Source organism: Protopterus annectens, chromosome 5.part1 (genome assembly GCF_019279795.1).
Source record: "Protopterus annectens isolate FY-2018-M chromosome 5.part1, PAN1.0, whole genome shotgun sequence".
In the NCBI taxonomy this organism is placed as follows: domain Eukaryota; kingdom Metazoa; phylum Chordata; order Ceratodontiformes; family Protopteridae; genus Protopterus; species Protopterus annectens.
The window spans coordinates 146,250,138-146,276,248 of NC_056736.1; positions in this window are offsets into that span (position 1 = coordinate 146,250,138).

A 26,111-nucleotide genomic window follows, 5' to 3' on the forward strand; every position below is an offset into this window, starting at 1 on the left:
ATGCATACAAAAAAGAATCTGAAGTTTTTGATATTGTCTTGCTCAGAGTATTAATTATTTTGGAATCGAGTCACACATCCAAATCATAATCATCCACAAATAAACACTGCATACAAAGAATGCTAAATCCTTCCACCAAAGATAGGAAAAAAGTACAATACTAGCAAAACAAAAATACCCTAAAAAGGTACATCAAAAGTAGTCTTATGGAAGTAACAAAACAAATGACTTAAGTAAACAATTAGCAGTAGGTGCCAAATCATATACCTCGCACAGTAGCAGATATCAGTTGTAAGGCTCACATCTGGGTATATCAGATATGAGGTTACTTGTCATACCTGCTTACTGAATAAGGTATACAATAATTAATACCCTCCCCTACACACACACACACACACACACACACACACACACACACACACACACACACACACACACACACACTCAGAAACACATGGTCATAATTTATATACGTGTGTGGTATATAAATATACACATGCATACATACACACACACACACACACACACACACACACACACACACACACACATGCACAGATAAGTTATTACGTGTGTGTGTGTGTGTGTGTGTGTGTGTGTGTGTGTGTGTGTGTGTGTGTGTGTGTGTGTATGTGTGAGATAGGAGATGCTCACTTTGGTGATTTTGTGGTGATATAGTTTTATACTTGTACAGAAAAAGAACAAATGAAGTACAGGAAGTGTTTGATTTTAAGCATTTTTTTCTTATCTGATACATCTAAACTGGTATTTCAGTATTACTGGGTATCAATGAGTGCTTTACAGCATGCTAGAGTGCCACATGTACAAAATGAAATGTTAAATTGTTTTGCAGTCTATACTCTGTGGCCCTATAATATTGTTCAAATTTAATGTATGTGTGTATATATATATATATATATATATATATATATATATATATATATTTTTTTTTGTGTGTGTTTTTTCAACTTGCAGATTTCATCTCAAGCTAGATTTTAGTGTCTTGGTAGGGGAATATGTGGTTTTCTTAAAAATATATAAGGCTTATCAGAGTATTGTTTCAAATGTATCATATTGGAATTTTACAGCTGAATCTGAATTTTATGTTTAGTTATCATAACTGTATTCATGATTCATTAACTACATGGTCTTTTAGCTGGCCTTAGGCCAACTAGGCGGCTGCCTAGGGCGCTGCTGAAGCAGGGGCACTTTTCCAGTATTTATTTGGTGTAGGTAGACCAGGATGGGGACACCAGATTGTGTGGTAGGGGGCACTGTGGTGCCCTTTTGCCTAGGGCACCAGTTGACCTAAGGCCGCTTCTGCATGGTCTCATCAAGGCCAAGCTAATATCATTTACCTTCCCAGTGCAATAAGCAGCATTTTATTTGCATTTGTTTACTGGTTTGTCTTACTGGGTTTAGGAAAAAATATATATATTTTTGCATCATTGCTAATCAGATATGCATGCAGCCAAATGAGTATGTGCATGATGATGAGCCTCTCATTGTGGCTGCAACACAGGCCAGTGACAAGAATGTGGTGCACCCCCTAGTGGCCATATCTAAATACAAGAAGTAAATGAACTACTCCAGTAATTGATGCCCTCAGTTGTTTAAAGTTGATGTAGTCATCAGAACTAATGCATACATACAGATGTGTGCAATGAAAAGGGAAGAAACACAGATGCTGAGGCTGGAGTTGAAGTCAAACTAAGTAACATAAAATATGGAGAGACTAATCATGAAAGGAAAAGAAAAAAGTGCATTCACACAACAGTTGCAGGACTTACTAGATAAAGCAGGACAACAGGAATTGATGTTGATAATGGGTAACTTGAATGCACATATCAGGACAGACAGAACAGGACATGAGGACTGCCTCGGTCCACATGGGTGGGGCAACAGGAATAAAGAAAGAGGTCATTCTAGACTTCTTTCTGGCAACTGGCTTGATAGTAATCAATGCTTGGTTCAGAAAAATAGACAGTCACAAGATCACATACATGAGTAGTCAACATGCAACTCAGGTAGACTTCCTCCTAGTAAGGAAAGGGCACTGGGGTAGACTCAATGATTCCAAAGCCATCCCTAGTGAAACAGTCGGCCCACAGCATAAACCACTGGTTGCCACAATCAGCTGTAAGTAGTGGTCAGAGAAGGCTCTAAGTTCAACAGAGACCAGGCTGAAGACCTGGAAGTTGACTGGTGAGAAAGCATAACAGCTCAAGGAATTACCCAGGGCTCTAGCACCCCAAGAAAAGGAGGCAATAGGTTGAGTTGAAGAAGAATGGCAGTGCCTCAAAACAGCATGTGTGAGGACTATAGAACAGTTATGTGGTAGAGCCAGGTATGTAAATAAGGCACATAAGGAAAGCTTGTGCTGGAATGCAGAAGTCCAGGAAGTCATCGAAAGAAAGAAGTAGTGCAGGAAAATGTGGGAGATAGAAAAGACTGACCAGGCTAGGAAGGAATACAGGTTGGCTAACAAAGAAGGTAAGAAAGGAGTTGCAATACAAAAGAAAAGGGAATCGGAGGCACTCTATCAACTTCTGGAAAGTGACTCAGTAGGTGGCACAAAGAAACTATATCAGGTTACAAGGCAAAGACAGAAAGATAAAGAAAATAGTCAGACACCCTTCATAAGGGATGCCAGCAACAACCTGCTCACCAGTCCACAGGACATCAAAGGCTGATGGAAGCAGCATTTCCATCAGCTTCTGAATGAAGAAAACTCCACAGAAGCTGTACTGCCCCAGAAACAGACTACAATGAGAGAAGAAGAGGAGCCCACCCTAGTAGAAATAATAGCACTAAGGAAAATGAGTCAGGGAAAGCAACAGGCTCAGATGAAGCAGCAGCAGATGTGATAAAGATGCTTGGTGAGATAGGGGAAAATGGCTCCTGAGGGTACTCATAGCAGTGTGGAGAGAAAGGCGTATCCTAGATGACTGGAGAATAAACATACTTGTGCCAGTGTGTACAAGAACAAAGGGGAGGTCCACAACTGTGGGCAGTACAGAGGTAGCAAACTTCTGTCACATTGCATGAAAGTTCTGGAGAGAATGATTGATAAACAGATACACAGAGTAGTAGAACGTAAGGTGGGAGATGAGCAATTTGGATTCAGATCAGGATGCAGCACAACTGACCTGATGTTTGTAGTGAGACAGGTAGTTGATAAGAAGCTAGAGATGAGAAAAGAGTCCAAATGGGCATTCCTTGCCTTGTAGAAAGCATATGACAAGGTCCCAAGAAAGCTGATTTGGGCAGTACTGAGGAGATTCGAAGTCTTAGAAACATTGGTAAAATTAGTGCAGGCTATGTACAAGGACCCAATGACTGAAGTACTAACAGTGTTTGGCCTCACAGAGGGGTTCCCAGTGGAAGTGGGTATGCACCAGGGTTCATCTATGAGCCCACTGCTTTCCATACTGGTGATGGATTACATTAGCAAACAGGTCAGTGGGGACAGATCACCAATGTTGCTGAATACATATGATGCAGCATTACAGGCAGACTCTGAGCAGAACTTCAGCAAAGGATAGGGGAATGGAATGCAAAACTGAAGGCACATGGGATGAAACTAAGCACTGATAAGACAGTGGTAATGGCAGAAAACTGGAGAAACCAGAAGAAGCTGAGAACTGAGATAGAAGGGAAGATAGTGGAACAGATTAATAGCTTCAAGTATCTAGGAGGGGTAATTGAGGAGAAGGGAAGTCTGACTGAAGAGGTCAAAGCTAGAATCAGAAGGGCTGCAGCCAAATGGCATATAGTCTCAGGTGTAGTCTATGACAGAGGAATGCCAAGGAAGCTGAAAAGTAAGGTGTGCAAAACAATTGTGCCACCAGTACTACTGTATGGTACAGGAACTTGGACAATAAAAGCAGAACAGGTTAAGAAGCTAGAGATGATGGAAATTAAGTGCCTGAGAAGGGTGGTAGGATGCACACTGTGGGAAAGATGAAGAAATGATGGGACAAGAGCAGAAGCCAAAGTATCTCCAATTGCAGAAAAGATCAACGTGGACAGATTACAGTGGTTTGGATATGTGTGCAGAAAAGCAGAAGACAATCTGGTGAGGAAGATTTGGGACAGACAGGAAGAAGGGAAGAGGAAATTAGGGCATCATGCAAAGAGGTAGATGGATTGCATGAGAGAAGATCTGCAACCATCAGGCATGAGTGTTGAAGAAGGAAGGAGTGTGGCATTTAATCAAGATAGATGGCAAAAGCTAACACGATACCCAGACCCACGTAGAAATTGAGAAAATGGGGGCTGATGATGATGAATCATATTTGTCAGCATTCTACAAGGTGGATCATCATAGATTTAATTCCTTGCTTGCCTAACCAATATTCTACATACCAGCATATTAGTAAGTTAAAGTAAAAAAATTATTATAAGGTCAAACACACATTTCCAGAGAATGTTAGAATGCTAACATTATAATTTAATTATCACAATATATAACAGTCATGAGCTAACAATCCATCCACTAATGTACTGGCAAGGTACACATCATGTTATGAGTGAAAAGAGACTTGAAAGTTGCGACAGCGCTACTAATGTAAAAGAATCCAGTGCAAAGTGAGTTACAGAAAAAAAAAAAAGCACTAGACAGGAAGGTAGACCAAAGAATGCTGTATGACAATTCAGCTGTTTTAAGAAAATGAAGTATACATGGAGATGTAGGATATAAAAATATAATGGAACAACCAGAATCATACCTGAAAACAATGGAGTGTTAGCCATGGAACTTTACTATACCGTGAATGTCATTAAAAAAAGAAATATATGTTGCGCTGAGGTGGTCAGTTCAGCATTTCAGTCCAAATGCCTCTATATCCAAAGTGTGCTGTCAAGGTGAGACATGCAGATGTTAGAGTGCAAGGGGTTGTAAATCAACATACTTCTAAAATGTATCGCATGCGCAGGTAGAGTGCAAAAAAAAAAAAGAAAAAAGAACAGTAGTCTTCAAGGAATCCAAACCCAGATCTCCGACATTTTAGAGCACTGCATTTATGAGCAGAAGCAGCAGCCAAGGTACAAGTGCTATACAACACATTCAAGATCTATTCATAAGTACTTAGCTCAGTTAAAAAAATCATTATAGCCATTAGGAGCCCATAGGTTCATAGGTTCGTCCTAGGCTATCTGCCCTAGGGCATTTATAAGCCTAGCCAGAGTGTGTGTGGCTTTCGCCATCCCTTGGGATAAGAATACTACGCCCATTTAGGGTTTAGTTTACTGTGCCTCTGTCTAGTAGTGACACAGAGATGACCCCCCCCGGGGTAAACCTACGATCTCCCATCCACTCGTCAAGATTTCTCTTGAAGAGAGCTAGTGAGGGGCTCTGCCTAACGTGGACTGAGATTCTGTTCCAGAGTGTAGGGAGCCTCTGGGTTATGAATCTGTCCCTCCAGCATGTCCTATTTATTTCTGTGTTGAGGTTCAAATCTCTTGCTCTCGTGGCTCTGATGGATTTGGATTTTCTGAGGTGGAGCATGTCCATTAATTCCGTGTTGGACATGGCCTTGTACGTCAGGCATAGATCACCTCTGAGTAGGTGGTATGCGACTGAATAGAGCTGGAGTTTCTTCAGCCAGGCAGCATATGACATATGTTTGAGACCCATTTTCCTCTTGGTGAGGAACTTTTGGGGTCTTTCCAACTGCTGCAGGTGTCGGGTAAGATACATCCCAAATGGGGCATTGTACTCAATCATGGGCCTGATAAGAGAAGAGTACAGGGGCACAATGACCTCTCTTGATCTGGATGTGAATCCCTTCATGATAAGGTGGGCAATATAGAAGGTCTTCCTAACCACCTTGGCAATGTGAGTGTCAAATGAGAGGTTACTGTCAACTTGGGTCCCTAGGTCCCTGATTACCTCTTCCATACTTAATGGATTACCACCCATGTGGTAATTTGTGGGTACCTTGTTTTTCCCAAAGGGTATGACTATACATTTTTTGGCGTTCAGTTTAAGGCCATGGCTCTGGCACCAATTATCCATTTCTATGAGGCCTCTCTGAAGGATGCTTGTGTCTGCTGGAGTATCAATTATGGCACCCAGTTTGCAGTCATCTGCAAACTTTGTCAGCCACAATCCTCTTATGTTTGCTTGCACCTCGGAAAAATAAATGCCGAATAAGAGGGGTCCCAGGACTGAGCCCTGTGGGACACCGCTTGTGACTGGCTTAGAGTCTGACATGGCTCCAGCAATTCTGACCTTGTGGGTTCTGTCCTTGAGCCAGTTTGCAACCCATCTTGTGACATATGGGTTTACATTTAAGCTGGTGTGTTTGTCTATGATGCCCGAGTGGGGTATTGTGTCGAAGGCTTTTGCAAGGTCAAGGTAGGCTGTGTGAACTGCCTTACCCTCATCAATGGCCTTAGTGACTGTTTCAAAAAAGTCGACCAAGTTCAAAAGGCAGGATCTGCCCTTGACAAACCTAAATTGGGTAGGATCCAATGTCTGTAGGTCCCCAATGTCTTTGTTTATGAGTTCCATAATGATCCTTTCCATAGCTTTGCAGACCAGGCTCATCAAGCTTATGGGGTGGTACTTTCCAGGGTCCGTAGAAGCACCGCCTTTGTAGAGTGGGACCACTGTTGCTGTACGCCACTCTTTGGGTATGTATCCTGTAGTAAGGCTAAGATTAAACAGCAGCCTTATGTGCGGATTTAGTTCCTCTTGGAGTTCATGTAGCACGCAGCCCGGGACACCGTCCGGTACCATTGATGCTGTGTTTTTAGCTTTGGAGAGGGCGGCTCTCACCTGGGCATCTGAGCTACACTCTGCTGGGATAGATATTTCTCCTTTTGGGGGGAAGGGGGCGGAGAAATTTGCACTGAACCTGTCTGCCAGAATGTTGGCAGTGTCTGTGGGTTCAGTGTATTTTGTGTCATTTTGGACTAACTCTCAGCATATCTGGGAGTTTCCACCCAGGTTTCTAACATAGCTAAAGAAGGCCTTGTGATTGTCGTTTGTGCCTTTTGCGATTTTTCTCTCAATGTTGGCCTTGGATGATTTTATGAGTGATCGTAGTTTTTTGCTAGTACTGATCAGAGATGCCTTCCCTTTTAGGGATTTTGCTCTGTCATGTAGTAGCTTCCTCCTCCTGTTGTAAAGTTTGTTTATGGCTGGGGTCCACCAGACAGGGCGCCTGCCTTTGGGGGAATGGGTCTTGGTTTTATTAGGGATTGCATAATCCATGCATTCTTGAAGGTGCCCATAGAAGGCATTTATAAAGGATTCAGTGGTGTGGGTTGTGGTTTCCACTGGCCCAGGGGCCTTGAAGGATACCACTTCAGTCTTAAGAAGTGTGAAGTCGGGTTTTGAGAAGTTCTTCACTGTGGTCTTTTTTGCAGGGGGTGGGGGCGGGATGTGGATTTCCAGTGAGATTAATTTATGGTCTGATCTCACCAATGAGGGGTATACTTCCGGTGTGGAGCATTTTGTCCCCATGTTTGTGATGATCAGGTCTAGTATATTATCTCCTCTTGTGGGAGTGGTGACTAGTTGTTCCATCGCATTTGAGTTTATGAATTCTAGGAACCTTTGGGCTAGGGTGTTGGGGCTTGAGTAATGTTCCCAGTCTATGTTTGGGTAGTTGAAGTCTCCAAATATGATGGTATTTGGTTAGACATTCATACTCTCCAGTGTCTTCAGGAAGGCTGAGTGGGGTTCCTGAGTTTGAGAGGGTGGTCTGTAGCATGCTACAACCTGTAGGGCAGTTTTGCCTATGGTTAGTTGCACCTGGATGGTCTCCAATGCTTCGTGCGTTGCCACTAACCTGGAGGTGTGGGTATCTTTGATGAATATGGATACTCCCCCGCCTTTTGTGGTTCGGACCAAGTTTTGGGGCCAGAAAGCATGATATGAGGTAAAACCTGATAGTGCTGGGGTGCTCTCAGGAGCCTTGAACCAGGTTTCAGTCACTGCACAGACATCGATGTTCTCCATACTGAGGAGGGCTTCAAGAGTGTTCATCTTGAGGTTTAGACTTCTGGCATTGAGCAGCATTACCCTTAGTTTTTTTTCACTTGTGTTTTCTAGGGAGGTGGGTTTCTCTTTTGAGTCTTGCCTAAAAAAGGCACTATGGGGGTGGCAAGAGCCTTGGCCAATATCCGGAAGCCCAGGGGTGACAGGTGCAAGCCATCCCTTGTGAAGCAGCGTGGCTTGTCAAGCATGTCATCCCAAGCAGACAGACATTGGATCCCCTTAGAATGACACCAGTAATTAAGCCTATTGTTAAAGCTGATCATTTTGTCTTTGTACTGTGGCATCATTCTTGGTGAGGGTAAGATGCTGCTCAGGGTCAGGGTCATACTGGCCTGGGCTACATAATCAGAGAGCTCCTCTATGTCTCTTTTCATGTAGTCCAGGGAGGTACATCTCAGGTCATTCACACCAGCATGGACAATGACTGAGTTGTATTTGTACTTGCTTTGGAGTGACCTGAGTGCTTGTATTATGTGGCGGATACTAGCGCCTGACAGGCAGCTTACTGTAACCTTTTCCTTGTTCAGTCTGGTGAGCGGGTCGTCAGTGTGTCTGACTATGGAGTCACCTATTACAAGTGTATCTGGCATGTTGTTTGGTCTTAAGGGCTGTGACAGTTTAGCACACTGACTTTGTGAACTATGTGTTGCATGTGGTATGTCTTGAGGTAGTGGTCACCTGGGTGTCTGCTTTGGAGGCCTCTGTTGTTTTGGTAGATTTTTAATCAGAGCCTCCGAGTATGTTTTTGTATGTTTATGTGTTTGGTTTTCAGTTGTGATAGGTCTATGTGAGACTGGGTTTGTGGTGTGCATGGTTACCTTCTCCTCCTGACTGGTTTTGCCAGTACTGAGTTGAGAGAGCTCAGCCTCCAGTTTGGCTATATAGTTGCATCTCTCACATATATTTGCATTTGTTGGGAGGAGGAGAGGGTTGTCTGTGTACATGAGGCAATTGTAACATTGCCTCAAGATTCCCAGATTCACCAGCTGAACAGGAGAGGACGCCAGCAACTGACCCTTCGACATGCTAGAATAGTGTAAAGGATTCCTGTGTAACTGAGTCAGAAAGGACCTATAGGAAAATGGGTACTCAAGGGAATTTAGGTGAATGAAGTACTTTCTTTTTGTTTAAGAGTGCTTTACCTGTATAAAAATGCTTTAGGAGCAAGTGCTGGGCTTTTCAGACAGAGAATAGACTGTTTAGATTGCAAGTAGGGCAGTTCTAAGGGAAAAATTGAAGAGCAGACTTTGCGGAGCCAGAAATAGTTTAAACTTGATTAACCGGCGCTGCCCGATGCTGCTCTATGAGCAACTTTGCGCTAATTCGCACAAAAGCGAGCTAAAGCGGGCTTTATAGCAGGGGGTTGAAAAGAGCTAGGAATTGACCCAAAATGGCCAATAAACTACAAGTTGCTGGGCTGGAACCACTCCTCTAGGGACAAATAGGTTGCTCAGTGCTCCCCATTCCCACTGGTGAACAAAGAAGCTTCCTCTTATCCAAATAAGGATATGGATAGCACAGGAACTATGACAAAGCCCAGAGATCAGCAAAATCTGAGGACTGGACTATTCTAGTTCAGTAAGGCGGGAAAACAAGGATTTTTTTTTTTGTTTTTTTTCATGAAGTCTAATGCTCATTTCAACAGTGGCAAAAGTATCTAGAAAGATAATTATGTTTCAAAATGCCAACCTCCCCAGCATAATGCACACGGGTATTACAGGAGTGTTTATTTCAGTGGAATGTAACACATGACAACACTAAAAGCAAAACATGTGTGAATGAAATTATATCTCTTCCTATGTCACTGAGGTTCTGTAAACCACTGTATTAGCTTTGCATGCCATCTAAGTAGCGGGAGGAAGGGTGATTGGAAAATACATTTAGGGAAATTTAACACATGATATTGACAAAAAATTCACATAATAGAGTCAGTACACTAAAATTTCCTCAAGTATTCATTCACCAGAACAGCGTATTAAAAAACCATGCAGTTGGAGCACTCATCCTAGAGGTGACTGGGAAAAGGCAGGTGTTGAAACCCAGCTGTGTGCATTTTCTTTGTCTTGCAATCATGTGTTCCATTTCAGAGAAATGGAACACATGATTGCAAGACAAAGAAAATGCACATAGCTGGGTTTCAACACCTGCCTTTCCACAGCAACAGTGTATATACAGGGTTGTTAATAAGTGAAGCTGGAATTGAACCCCTGCATTTTCACAGTAATATTATATATACAGGGTCATTACTAAGTAAAGCCATAGAAGAAGGTATATAGAAGAGGTGTAAATACGCAAATTTCATGAAAATGTTAGAATAATGCGAATAATGTAAAATTAACATCAGAAAGTGACATAACTGATAACAAGAATGGAAAGTAAAACCCATCATCCCCTGTACCCATTTTTGCTTGAGCTGTGTGAGGTATGGAATCTCTCAAATGCACATATAATGTCAAACACATTTCATACTTGAATGGCACATTATTAGTACATGATACTGACATTTGTCAGCATTCTACAAGGTAGACCATCATAGTTTTAATACTTTGCCTGCCTAATTGATATTCTACATACCAGCACTTTAGCAAGTGATGCCACAACAAAAATAAATAAATAAATGAATATTATAAGGTTAAACGTATACACACATTGCTAGAGAATGTTAGAATGTTATGGAAGACTATACTAGGAACCTTGTTTACAATATATAACAATCATGGACTCGCAATCCACCCACTAATATATTGGCAAAGTACACACCATGTTATGACTACAAAGACACTTGAATGTTGTGTCATTGCTACTAATGATATCATAATATGTCACTATTTCTGAGAGTCACACATCAGCAGTCACCATAGTTGTACAATACAAGTTGAGTTGTTAGCATATTTAAACGATTTTCCACAGTTTTTGCTATATTATGAGAATAGACACTCCTTAAGGACACCTATAGAACCCTCCACTAACTATTGAACCAATTAGACTACAAGATAATTTGTCTAGTATAACACACCTTTTTGCCCATGTACGTACTCTGATAATGTTACTGGGAATTTAGTGCCTTTAATATTGTTAACTTTTGCATTGTGAATGTGTAAAATGAAACACTGAACATTACTGAACAGCATACAGCAGCAAGGACATTACCCCCACCTCTGTTTAGACAGATCACACAGTAATGACAAACTGTAATATACATATACTATGCTACCCCTATTACCAATGAGGTGCAGTCAATCAAAAGCCATTTTTCACTGCCAATAGATTGGGACAAAACACCTTTCAGCAATAGTAGAATTTTTCCTTGCAGTATCATGTAAAGACACAGAAAAAAAACATATAATGCATGTCTTTAACAACTTATAGTTGAAAGAAATGTTCCAGAGGGAAATCACAAAGGTGGAGAAATAATTATTAAGTGAGATGGACATGGGTGACAAGGACATATATATAACCTATGAGTCTCATAGTTATATTCTCCATATCAGTTAATTACTCAGTGGTGCAAGTAAGTCTCTCTATATGGAGTCATCAGTGAGAAATATCAGTTAAATCAATACCATTTGCAGACCAATATCAATCAAAAATGCAAATTATATTATTTAATGTGCTGATATCAGTCTGCGAATGGGTTACAGTTCCCTTTTGAAAGGATTCAGATACAGACTGAGAAGACAAATGTGGCATAACAACCCACCCTCAGTGGATTAGAACTCTGTGCCAAGTGCACTCAATTACATAAAACAGAATTACCTTACCCTATTTTGATTATGTCACAATTGCCTTCTGATGCACATTGACACTAAACTCAAGTGCTTGATCCATGGCAAAGTCTTAGCACATGCGTAGGAATTCTCTTTGTTTTGAAATAGGAAGAGAACTTCACTTCACTGGTGACCAGAGATGCTGCTTAATGCCAACAGTAGATTGTAACATATAACAGGGGCGGTAATAGACACACAAATAGTGGGAACACTAGGTAGGGGAAAACAATGGGGTGTTCAGACATGCATACTCTGCCAACTTCAATACAATGAAAAATTACTCCACCCCCTTGGAACTGTCATCACTGGGTCCTGCTTCAGTAACTTCAGGCAGTGATGGGCTGGGAAGCATCGTAATGAGTTCCTGGAGCATATTTTCAATACAGATGATGTGGGCATACTATGAGCTAACCATAATCTCCTCCAAAATCTCTGCCAGCTCGTGATGGGTGACAAAATTGCCACCTCTGCTAACAACTCTCCCCAGTGAATACCAATGCATCACTGTCTGGGCAGATCTACCTGATGCAGATGGTTCACATAAGCTAGGAAGTGTCGGCAACTCTGGCAGGAAATGATGAGATGTGCTCAGTGCCTCTTGTTGAGGTGTTGTAGCTGCTACCACAATAAAATACATAAAATATATTGAAAAAGGAGATGGGGAACAGACACAGAAAAATAATAAAAATGGCATTCTTAAGTATTTGTTGTAATCAGAAATTACGACGAAAGGCAATAATTAACCTCATATGGAATACACATTTATTTTAACATCTTAACTATGTTATTTACAATTGTTTTACTCTAATGGGTGTAAAATAATGCATTTAGGCCATGAAAACTTTAACTTCATTTGATGTTGTGGGGAGGTGAACCCATTTCCATGACACCTGTGTCAGTGCACATAACACTTAACATGATAAGCCCCTTCTCCAGCAGTGCAGATGATGACATACAGAATCCACATTCTTTACTTTGCACAGTCATACTTCTTATTTATGGAGTGTCATTAAGGGTAGATTTTCTTTTGCTGTGTTGATGTATTTTACCAGTACTTCAATAAATAAACTTTACTACCGAAACATATTCAGTTTTACAACATAACCTGTAATTACCTCAGCACTTTCTTAGGTACACCTGTCACTCTCTGTGCATGCCCAGTTCCTTTCAATCTCTTCAGGAGTTAGAGATATAGAAAGAGCATAATAAAATTGAGTATTTTCTCATGCATTGGCAGAGTGTGGGGAAGAGTAAATGATGAACTTACGGTACAGAGGTATAAACTCGGTTTGAACCTCTGCTTGCCATTGACCAAGTAGTTCAGGTTTTCTGCAGCTTATATCACTGTAGTGGTGACGGCACTGTTCCTGTGTGTGTGGGATATCAGTAGCATGGCTGACAGCATTAACTATACTATTCAGGCAGCAAGACATAAACCTTGGACTGAGACTTGATATAGCCCACCCCCCTCCCTTTGCAGGAGCCTGCAGCTGTAATGCTTCATGAGGTGATGTAGAAAGATATCGGTCTCCTCTACACATAACTTCTGCTCTTTAAAAAGAGGAATGCCTACCCCTATACTAGCCATCAATGATGTCAGGAAAACTGATACTGAATTGATTTCCAAAGAAAATAATGTTTTCCATCTATCACATATCATCAATAACTAGAAATAATCTTATCACCATAGGGATGTAAGAGAAATATAACATTGGTACTGTACTGTTATGTCTCCAGTAACACTTTAAGGTGTGAAACCCTCCTTCAGTCTAGTTGCTGCTGACAATACATGCTCAGCCGCAACTCCAGCTTAAGATGGTTACTAATGGGATATCATTTGCATTTAGCTTGACAGATTTAGTTTCAAGAGCATACACAGATATAGCAATTGACAAAACAAATGAGATGAGCATAGTCATCTCAGCCATTGCTCACACATGCTCATGGATTTGAAACCATGCCTACCTAACTCTTAGTTTCTTGACCTGGCTGCTACCTACAAATGCCAACAAATAACTTCTGTTAAACTTTTCAGGCAGCACACATTTGCAGGGAACTTTTCAACAGAAAGAAAAAATGCAAAATGAACATTGTTAAACAGACTGAAGAAATCAGGGGATACAAACCCTCCACCCACTTTACTGCAAAATTTTACATCATATCTGGAGAAAAATGAGCCATAGAAAGTGTAGTTACATCATTAATGCTTTCTTGCATACCTTGTCACTTATGAGACAGCAGATCATTAGCATGGCTAAAGGATTTTTCATTTGCATGTGTGTGTGTGTGTGTGTGTGTGTGTGTGTGTGTGTGTGTGTGTGTGTGTGTGTGTGTGTGTGTGTGTGTGTGTGTGTGTGTGTGTGTGTGTGTGTGTGTGTATGTGTCTGTGTCTGTGTGTGTGTCTTGTGTGTGTGTCTTGTGCGTGTGTGTGTGTGTGTGTGTGTGTGTGTGTGTGTGTGTGTGTGTGTGTCTGTGTGCGTGTCTTGTGTGTGTGTGTGTGTGTGTGTGTGTGTGTGTGTGTGTGTGTGTGTGTGCGTGCACGCACGCGCACATAACTAAGTTATTTTGCAACAGATAATAGTCACTAAGCAGAGCATTAGCTATCAGTGCCACATATCTTTCACAGGACATTTATCAATAACACAAATTTCAGGTTGTCACATCACTGGACTTCAACTAGAAAAAGTGCATGAGAAGATTTAAATCCAGGCAATGCTTAATCACAGACTATTAAATAGAGCATTAGCCAGATATACTACTGAAGATTTCAGCTGAAACATGCAAGATGTTCATAGCAGCAGACTACAAGTAGACTGGCGGCAGTAATGTAAAATAACATCCCACCCTCAGTGGATGAGAAACATGCATGGAATGCATTGAGTGAAGTCCACATCATTATATATTATTTAGTTTTTTTCTTCTTGAATGTGAGCATATAACCATGCTCATTGTTAACGCATGCAAAATGTAGGTGCACATTATTTATACATTTCTGAATCACTTTTCTGTGTTTTTTACTTCTTTAGCCTATGGCTCAACTCATCATATGGCCATTAGTATATACGTCTTGTTTCCCAGCTGGAATCATTGTGTAGCTGTGTTTCCACAAACACACACACCCTGCTCACCCCCCCCCCCCCATCATGCAATTTTACTTAGCCTGATGCAGCTACAGTTTAGGAATCCCAATCAAACAACCAATAAGACACCATGAAACCACACTGCTGACCACAAATGCTTGAAACAGTAAATCTTTGAAAACCAGAAATTTGTTTTATTTTTGTAGGGTGGAAGCCCTACTGCACACCATATGTGGGCTTGCATTTTCCTGGCTAAATAAACATAAAGAAGGGAGAAATAATCCCAAAAAAAGGAATCACTGCTGTTGTACACATAGAACATTGTCAATGATTTCCATTGAGTCATTGCAATTTGTTCCTTGGAGTAATGTGACTCACACAGCTGATATTTGGGAAATATGAACACAGTAACCTGCAGAGAAACCTCTTAACTGAATTCCTTCAGCTACCAATACAGTTTTCTGACCTTGCATGTTGTAAGAAATTCATAATGAAAGGAAATGTGCACTTAAGTACATTTTTACAATGGTTAATAATGCAATTATTGTTCTTTGGTGGCATTGATTTAATTCCAGCCTAACATTTAGTCTCCTAATAGTAATTTTGAAGATATTTTATGTAGTGCCTTTTGCCACCAGCATTCGTTGAACTTGTGTAAAGTAATTATCTACTTACTTTGAAGTTTGGTGTATTTACTTTAAATCAAATGATATTCAGCTAAATTAATCCAAGGAGGCATGCCTTGCATTTTAAAATGTAGTTTTCACACATGAAGCATAGTGATTTTTCTTTGTTGAATATAAAAGGCACCTATAGACTTGCTAAGTACTAAATATGTGCATTGCGGTTTAATCAATCAAGACTGAACATCATTCTAAGCATCAGTTTTGAGGATCTGGCTGAGGAAAGAGTGCAATTTGTGTCAGCTTTTGAACACCTCTTGGATTTATAACTATTACTTAAAGCTGTCAGTAATTGGTGATGTTCTGAAGGCTGCTAAATTTTTTGATGTGTCCTTTCCATCTGACAGTAGCTGAGAAGCTCATTTCTCTCTTTTGTTTTAATTAAATCATCTTGCTTAACCTTCAAAGATAGTGTGTGTGTGTGTGTGTGTGTGTGTGTGTGTGTGTGTGTGTGTGTGTGTGTGTGTGTGTAAATTACTTTGACAAGTTCTTACTCTAATGCCTGTATGTGTCAACAATTAATATTTATCTTGGGTTTGTATAAAAATAATTTGAATGCAGGTTTGATACTGACAGAGCAAAAAGTAATGATGTTCTTCATTTGTTTATTATCAAGTTTAATGTTTTAGCAAAATATGGATTATGCACATAAATAGTGTGGTCTGTTTCTTTGTATGTATACTCTTTTATATATTTGCATAGTAGCATTATGCTAAACTAATAATGGGTGCAGGAACACTAGAGGTAATCATGTAGCATTCTGCTGGGTCACACAGTTGCAGGAAAAAGATGAGAATTTCCTGTAATCAACATTCTAGCAGTCAGAACTGACGGCATCACTCTGTCGCAGATTCAATGCTTTCAGTGTTGGCTTCACACAACTGGATAAGAGGAAAAAATGAGCTTCCTGTTTGTTTTCTACCTTAACCATTTGGCTAGTTTGTGCAACTTCAAAGTTGGTATATAGCAATCTGGGCTTTGGAGATTATCCACATTTGGAGAGTGCAAAAATAATTGTTTAGGACTTTATGTAACACTTTGAATGTTATTACATGCTTGTACTTTTTTTTTCTTTTTGTGGATTTCAGAATTTTTGTGGTGGATAACTGAGTGTTGATAAAATGATAAGCAATCATTCATAGTAAATCCAGTCATCATTATGAGTTCTGCAGTGTTATATGGTTCTGCCTGCATGTCTATAACAGAATGATGGACTCTAATACAGTTGAACCCAGAGTGCTATATATGATCATGTTAATGGTCACCAGCATACAATAGTTGCTTGAAATAGAACTTGTTTCATGAAATAAAAATGTAGATTGAGACAACCAAAGCAAGCAATCTAAAAGTGGGCTTAGCCCCAACATCATAATACTATTGGTTACTATTCTTTCATGCTCTAAAGTGCAGACAGTTAAGATTGGTTAAGCAGTATTGCTTGTTAGCAATTGATTTGTAACTAAAATACCATAAACAATCTCATCTTCAAACCCTTTGTCTTAGTAAAAAAACACTTGATATTAATTGATTCATTTAAACCAGGCAGTTAATCGGCATCCAGCCTGATGTGCCAGAGTGTCTCTCTACACCCTAGTAGTGTCTTGGTGTCACCACTAAAATCCTCGACAGAAACTAAATCTAATACAAAAAAAAAAATTTCTTGAAATCTTTACATGTAACAGTGTGCTTAGCCAAAGCATTACACAAATCCTTCTTCTTCATGGCTAACAAGTGTTAATAGATTCTTCTTTTTAAATGCCTAAGAGTTTTGCCTAGATAAAAACAACAAGATTCACATACAGCTGCATATACCACATGGTCGGATGAACAGTCATATCTCTCTCTGGCCCATGTAGTCACATCCAAACATTTAAAATAGATGAAAGCAGAATTACAAATGTGACAGTATTGCTTACATTGTCCACATTGGAAAGTCCCTGCGGTAATGATGATCTTTTCTTTAATTCTGACTTCTCATTTCTCTCACATAATGTTTTAATGTTGACAGTTTTCTTGAAAGAAAACATAGGTCTATCACATATTTCTTTCGCTAAATCATTGTTGCCCAATATAACTTTCCAATTTTCTTATATGCACTGTTTAACTGCCCACATTTCTTGACATATGGGTAATGGGAAAGATAAAAAATATTTGCAATCTGTTCGACTTGCATTCAGAAAGTGTGATTTCCCAGTTGGTGTATGAGAATCAACATAATACAATATTGGACGACACTAAAATCTTAATTTCTGTACCTCAAGTTCCATTCATGCTAATCAATCTTCACTCTAACCTCTTTCTATGAATAACTTTTTGAGTAATCTAAATTTAGATGGCTAACAACATTTTCTGTTCTTTTCTGCTTTTAAGGTGGTGATTTTTATTTTTCATTTAAGTTTCATCTTTTTTTTGTATAAACTATTTTTGGCTACACATAAGACTGAAGCATTAACAACAGTACAGAAAAATGATAATGCAAAGAAGACACTAACTAACAAAAGTAAGTTCAGTTTTAAAAGCACATAGCATAACTGTAATATTGTAACTTCCTTGTGCAGAACTATGCATTTAGCTAAACTATAACATCGGCTTGATAGCATTTTAATGATGAAATTGTTGTACTATTAAAGTATTTAATTAGAAGAAATATAAGATGTAAATCTAGGAAATTATATATATATAGATATATATATATATAGATATATATATATATATATATATATATATATATATATATATATATATATATATATATATATATATATAAAGGAAAGGATTATAGGGTGGATTATAATGTGAAAATCAGTGAAGAAAAAAGACTAGACATCCTTAATTTTTATATTCTTTTATATTTATTTTCTTATTTGTGAGTAGTTTTGTTTTTTAAAACAAGGAAATCTAATTGGACAGACCCTTTTCTCATTGGAAGCCTCAGATAAAAGTATAAGAATAAGAATCAGCCAGTTGGTCTGATACGTTTTCCAGTATAAACTGAAACTGGAGCAAACTCTTAAGCATGTAGATACATTCAATCTGTCACATCATAGAGATTTTACATACATCTGTTACAACTTCTGAAAACAGAAATATAAATCAAACAATGAAAAAAAGATGGTTAGGAATTCACAGTAAGACCACTAGGTTAAATTGTAATTTATTAGACAGTCATGAAGGTCAGCAGCTGGTAATGAATGAATCAGTGGTATACTTATAAGGCCGCAGATTTTTTTTTCCTTTTTTAAGAATTTTTTTAAGTGCAGAAATAGTGTCAACGTACAGATGTGGTATGCCATTTGGTCAGATGAATGAAACAGGGGATTAAGAAACATAAAATAAGTACCTATATGGATGCATACATGACATTATGATGGGATAGGAACAGAAAGACTGAGTTTGATTTACTGTAAGGAATTGTCAACAGTGACGGCAGGACTGAAAGATTATCAAGGAATCACACTGCTGCAGGATCTAGTTAGATTGTATATAATTCTGTGTGGATTATTTAAGTATATGAACTTTCAGGATTTTTTATTGCAGGCCAAAGGGAATTCCAAAATTTGTTGACTGTGTTCCTGATGTATATCTTCTCAAGTCTTTAATGGAAAACTGAAATCTGAAGCTGTATGAAGCTGGACGAACACTGATAACAGCAAAACAACTAAAAATACTGTTATGGCTTGGTGTTTTGAAAGCTGTATTGTGTGCAAGTCTGAGGTACATCACTGCAGGATATTGCTCATGCTAAAGCCAGTTTAACTCTCAAAGGGAAGCAGAGTAAACAGTGTTGGTAGAGTCCTCAGATATAACATGCATTATCTTGCTGTATGGTTGTTCTATTTTTACCACCCAGAGAAAAATAGATAGTGATAACAATGTTGGAGGCATGTGAAAACTCATATTGGATACATTCAGTCTAAAGAAACTTGAGTGAGATATGTTGTGAATAGATAGAAAAATCCAGAACATCCATGTTGTGGATTGAAATTGTGACATAAACAAGGACTTTTGGCTTAGGTCATTGTCAGTGGTATTAACCAGTAATATAAAATAACACATTGCTTCTACCATGGATTGACAGTGATAACAGAATCATTCTATTGTTGAAGGTCTTCAACAGAGAAAATCGTATATTAATTTTTTAATGTAAAATCCAGAGTTATGCACCTGTGCTTGCAGTCATTCATAAAGGAAGTCTGCGGTTCACTTGCTGCATCTATGCAGGTGGATATGAAACACAAGACACTACAGTTTTCCTCCTTCTGAACAATCCTGATATCATTTCAGTGTCTTGATATTATTTTAATGTTTTTCTTACTTGGTGCATTCCATTTCAAGTGGGGCATGAGCAAAGCTCCTAAATACAGCAATAACAGACATAGTAAAATATTAACATTATTACAATATTTTTACAGTAGTAGACATGCTTGTCATACAACAAGCATATGCTTTCTGCAACATGTGGCAGTAGTCATAAGCAGGTTCTACCATATGCCATTGAAGTTATGAAAACGTATATGTTTGATCTCATATGCAGTTGTGGGGACTATAGCCATCTTATCTGGGTAATATATTTAATTTAGGATGAACAGGGAAGAAAGAGGCTTTACAGATTTAAGAGAGGTTTACCACAACACTTTAAAATTAGGATAGGTAGAAGTATAAACTAGATCAAGGGTGTAGTAACAGACTAAGAAGTTTGCAATAGAAAATAAGTAAGAATGAACATGGATAAAGTATAGCAGACTGGAACTAAGGCTGCAGTATTCAAGATACTCACGTAATAATAAAAACTAAGAGGAAAGACAAGCAATGTAATTTCGTATTTATGTATTGTGTGTGACATTATGTGTTTTAAGTATTTAAAGTTTGTAAGATGGTTTTACTTAATTGAACTAATTATGTGATTATTCTATTAACTACAGGGTGAGGTGTATTTAAGGGCTGGGTAATTTATTGCCAGTTGTTCTGAAGAAGTCCCTATCAGGGAAAGAAAGCGCTAAACCTGTTAATAAAGTATTCATCTATTTTTGGAGCTGGTGTCAGTGTGTTGGTCGAAGAAGTTCTCAAGTTGGTATTGCTGTTTTTTTTGTGCTGGTACATGTACAGCACTATGGATTCATCAGCTACTAACAGTGAAGTGTTGGATTTATTACAAAAAAATAAACCAACAGTTGGCAGTTCATGCTGCTCATATTCAATCTTTGATGGACAAGAATGAAGCACTAGTGGCTAACAATATCTTTGGAAGTCTGAGGTTTCCTTTAAACCAGCCCACCCAGACTATTCTTAGTATTGCATGCAGCTAATGTTCCTGAGGAGGGTAGCAGTGGCCCCACAGGAGAAGGTGAGCGGATCAGCTGTAATGGAAATAAAAGGAGTGAAGGTGGTGGAGATGCCTGGAAGAATAATAAATATGATTTTCATACCAGAAATGGTAGTACTGATTTTAACTTGCAACAACCAGTTAGTATTGCTGAGAAGTTAAAATCTTTTGAAAAAGGCTTGCTTATATATAAGAAATTGCAGATGGTAAATGCATACCTGGAAAAGAATATTGAGTTAGGGCATGTTCCTCGTGGTTTGCGGTTTTGGAAATACCCAAATGGAGCTGAGGGTAATGAGGAGTTCCTGAAAGAACTGCACGCTCTATTTGACTGGTCTGACATTGATTTAATGCATTTAATGATTAAGTATAACAACCAAGTATTGGAGGTTCGATGTAACATCTTGGACATACTAAATAAATCTATCCAAGCAGACTTGGAATATGAATAGCACCAGGTCAGTCATGCAGGGGTTGTTCAAAATGTTGAAAATGTGTGTAGTACTGTGTTTTTGCGTAAGCAAAACAAGTTAAAAAGGGATATAAATGAATATCGCCTTGCATTTAAGTTACCTGGCACTTGCTCACTAAGTCAGCACTAAAAAATTAAAAGCACTACACCCTCACAAACTCCCCTTGAGTACCTTGCACCCCATTAACCCTTTTTTTCAATTATAAAGGAATTCCCAATACTATTCTAGCATGTCCAAAGGTCAGTTGTCAATCTCCTCTCTGGTCCAACTGGTGAATCTGGGAATCTTGAGGCAATGTTACAACTGCCTCATGTACACAGACAACCCTCTCCTCCTCCCAACAAATTCCAACACATGTGAGAGATGCAACCATATAGCCAAACTGGAGGCTAAGCTCTCTCAACTCAGTACTGGCGTAACCAGTCAGGAGGAGAAGGAAACCGCACTCACTACAATTCCAGTCTCACATAGACCTACCATGACAGCAAACCAAACACATAAACAAACAAAAACATACTCGGAGGCTCTAAATAAAAATCTGCCTAAGCAGCAGAGACCTCCAAAGCAGACACCCAAGCAACCGCTACCCCAAAACAAAACACGTGCAACACATAGCTCACAAAGCCAGTGTGCCGAACAGTCACAGCCCTCAAGGCTAAACAACACACCTGATACACTTGTAATAGGTGACTCTATCGTCAGGCACACTGACGTCCTGCTCACCAGGCTGAACAAGGAGAAGGTCATGGTGAGCTGCCTATCGGGCGCTAGGATCCGCCACATAACACAAGCACTCAGGTCACTCCAAGGCAAGTACAAATATGACTCAGTCATTGTCCATGCTGGTGTGAATGACCTGAGACGTACCTCCCTGGACTACATGAAAAGAGACATTAGAGGAGCTCTCTGAGCATGTAGCCCAGGCCGGTATGACCCTGACCTTGAGTAGCATCTTACCCTTACCAAGAATGATGCCACAATATGAAGACAAGATGATCAATTTCAACAATTGGCTTAAGTATTGGTGTCATTCAAAGGAGATCCAGTGCCTGTCAGCCTGGGATGACATGCTCGACAAGCCACGATGCTTCGCTAGGGATGGCTTGCACCTGTCCCCCCTGGGCTTTCGGATATTGGCAAAGGCTCTTGCCACCCCCATAGTGCCTTTTTTAGGCAAGGCTCAAAAGACAAACCCAGCTCCATAGGTATCACAAGGGATAAGAAACTAAGAGTAATGCTATTCAACTCCAGATGTCTGAACCTCAAGATGCACGCACTCGAAACTCTCCTTAGCATGGACAACATCGATATCTGTGCAGTAAGAGAAATCTGGTTCAAGGCTCCCGAGAGCACCCCAGCACTACCAGGTTATACCTCATACCATGCTTTACAGCCCCAAAACTTGGACTGAACACAAAAGGAGGGGGAGTATCAATATTCGTCAAAGATACCCACACCTCCAGGTTGGTGGCACAGCACGAAGCATCAGAGACTATCCATGTGCAACTAACAGTGGGTAAAACTGCCTTCCAGTTTATAGCCTGCTACAGATCACCCTCCCAAACCCAGGAATCCCACTCGGCTTTCCTGAGAACACTGGAAAATATGAAGGTTTCTCCAAACACCATTATATTGGGCGACTTCAACTACCCAAACATAGACTGGGAGCATTACTCTAGCTGCAACACCCTAGCCCAAAGGTTCCTAGAATTTATAAACTGAAATGCTATGGAACAACTTGTTACCACTCCCACAAGAGGGGTAAACATACTGGACCTGATCATCACCAACATGGGGACTCTATGCTCCAGACCAGAAGTGCATCCCTCACTGGTAAGATCAGACCATAAACTAATCTCACTGAATATTCACATCCCGACCCCACCCCCTGCCCAGAAAACTACAGTGAAAAACTTCTCTAAAGCAAATTTCACATTCCTCAAAACCAAGGTGGAATCCTTCAAAGCCTCCGGGCCTGTGGAAAATACAGCCCAGACTGCAGAATCCTTTATAAATGCATTCTATGAACACCTTCAGGAATGCATGGATCTTGCAATCCCAAATAAAACCAAGACCCAATCCTCCAAAGGCAGACGTCCTGTCTGGCGGACCCCAGCCATAAACAAACTATACAATAGAAGGAGGAAGCTACTACATGATAGAGCAAAATCCCAAAAAGGGAAGGCATCTCTGATCAGTATTAGCAAAAAACTACAGGCACTCATAAAATCGTCTAAGGCCAGCTTCGAGAGAAAAATTGCACAGGACACCAAGGATAATCACAAGGCTTTCTTTTGTTATGTTAGAAACCTGGGTGGGAATTCCCAGATATGCTCAGAATTAGTCCAAAATGACAAAAAATACACCGAACCCACAGACATTGCCAACATCCTAGCTGACAGGTTCAGCGTAAATGCCCCCCCCTCCCCACCAAAAGGGCAAACATCTATCCCAGCAGAGTGCTGCCCCCCCTGCCATCTCAGATGCTCAGGTAAGAGATGATTTCTTCAAAGCAAAAAACACAGCATCAATGGGACCAGATGGTGTCCCAGGCTGCGTCCTACATGAACTCCAAGAAGAGCTAAACCCAAACATAAAACTACTGTTCAATCTCAGCCTTACTACAGGATATGAACCCAAAGAGTGGCGTACAGCAACAGTGGTCCCTCTCCACAAAGGTGGTGCCTCAACGGATCCTGTAAACTATCGCCCCATAAGCCTGACTAGCTTGGTCTGCAAAGCTATGGAAAGGATCATCATGGACCTCATAAATAAAGATATTGGGGACCTACAGACACTGGATCCTACCCAGTTCGGCTTTGTTAAGGGCAGATCCTGCCTCTTAAACCTGGTCGATTTCTTTGAAACAGTCACCAAGGCCATTGACGAGGGGAAGGTGGTCCACACAGCCTACCTGGACCTCGCAAAAGCCTTCGATACAATACCCCACTCGGGCATTATAGATAAGCTCACCAGCTTAAATATAAACCCCTATGTCACTAGATGGGTTGCAAACTGGCTCAAGGACAGGACCCACATGGTTAGAATTGCTGGAGTCATGTCAGACTCCAAACCAGTTACAAGTGGCATCCCACAAGGCTCAGTCCTGGGACCTCTCTTGTTCGGTATATATTTCTCGGAGTTACAGGCCAACATGGAAGGAGTGTGGCTGGCCAACTTCACAGATGACTGCAAACTGGGTGCCATAATCGACTCTCCAGCCGACACAAGCATCCTCCCAAAGGGCCTCATAGAAACAGACAACTGGTGCCAGAGCCATGGCCTCAAACTAAACGCCAAAAAGTGTATAGTTATCCCCTTTGACAAAAACAAAGTGCCCACAAATTACCACATAGGTGGTAATCCATTAAGTACAGAAGAAGTAATTAGGGACCTGGGGACCCAGGTTGATAGCAATCTCTCATTTGACAGCCATGTGGCCAAAGTGGTTAGAAGAACATTTTATATAGCCCACCTAATCATGAAGGGATTCACATCTAGATCAGGGGAGGTCATCGTGCCTCTTTACTCATCCCTCATCAGACCCATAATTGAGTAGAATGCCCCTTTTGGGATGTACCTTACCAGACTCCTGCAGCAACTGGAAAGACCCCAAAAGTACCTCAACAAGAGGATCAAAGGGCTCAATCAGATGCCATATGCTGCCCGGTTAAAGAAACTCCAGCTCTACTCAGTGGCATACCGCCTGCTCAAAGGCGATCTGTGCCTGACGTATAAAGCCATTTCCAACACGGAATTAATGGACATGCTGCACCTCAGAAAATCCAAATCCCATCAAGCTACGTGCTCAAGAGACTTGAACCTCAGCACTGAAATACATAAGACATGCTGGAGGGACAGATTCATAACCCAGAGGCTCCCTTCACTCTGGAATAAAATCCCAGTCCAGGTTAGGCAGAGTCCCTCATTGACTCTCTTCAAGAGGAATCTTGATGAGTGGATGGGAGATCGTAGGTTTACCCCGGGTATCATTTCTATGTCACTGTTAGACAGAGGCACAGTGTATTAACCTCGAAAAAGGGCATAGCAAAAATTAATTTAAAATGGGTGGCGAAAGCCAAACACACTCTGGCTAGGCTTATAAATGCCCTAGGGCAGATAGCCTAGTATGAACCTATGAACCTATGAACCTAAAAGGGTATATCCCTGTTCCTTGGGTAATCGTGAAGGAGAGCAGCATGAAGCAACCAATGAGGAGCCGAAAGGGGTGGAGCGAGTGACGTTAACACTGAGGACTCAAAGAGTGCAGCGGTTGAACTCGCAATCATCAGCTGTATTTGCGGATGGAGTGAGTTGTTCTGAAAGGCTTCATGGCAAAAATCAGCAGCCCCATTTTTTGGATTGGAGTTACAGGGATTTTGTAAAGCAAAGAGCCAGGCTGAAGAAGACAAGGAACAGATATTAACTGCTGTCAGGTTTGAGGAAATTACTGTTGCCAGTGTTTCCAGTGTAAATGTAAGTAGTTTTAGTAAAACGTCTGGTGAGCCAGTAACCTGTAAATTGAATGTTAATACTGTGGCGTGTTTGTGTTTCCCAAATGGGGTGGACTCAGACATTGTTTGTAGTTTAAATAGTGGACATGATTTAATTAACAACAGCATTTTGGAAACTGGTAGCAAAAGTGTTGAACAGGTCACTGAAGTGGGGAGGCCTGTTGAAAAAGGTGAAATAAGCATTTCATGTCTACCTACCACAGAGGAATTAATGGATGTGGCTATAGCCAATTTTTTCAGATCAGAAGGAGATTTATGTT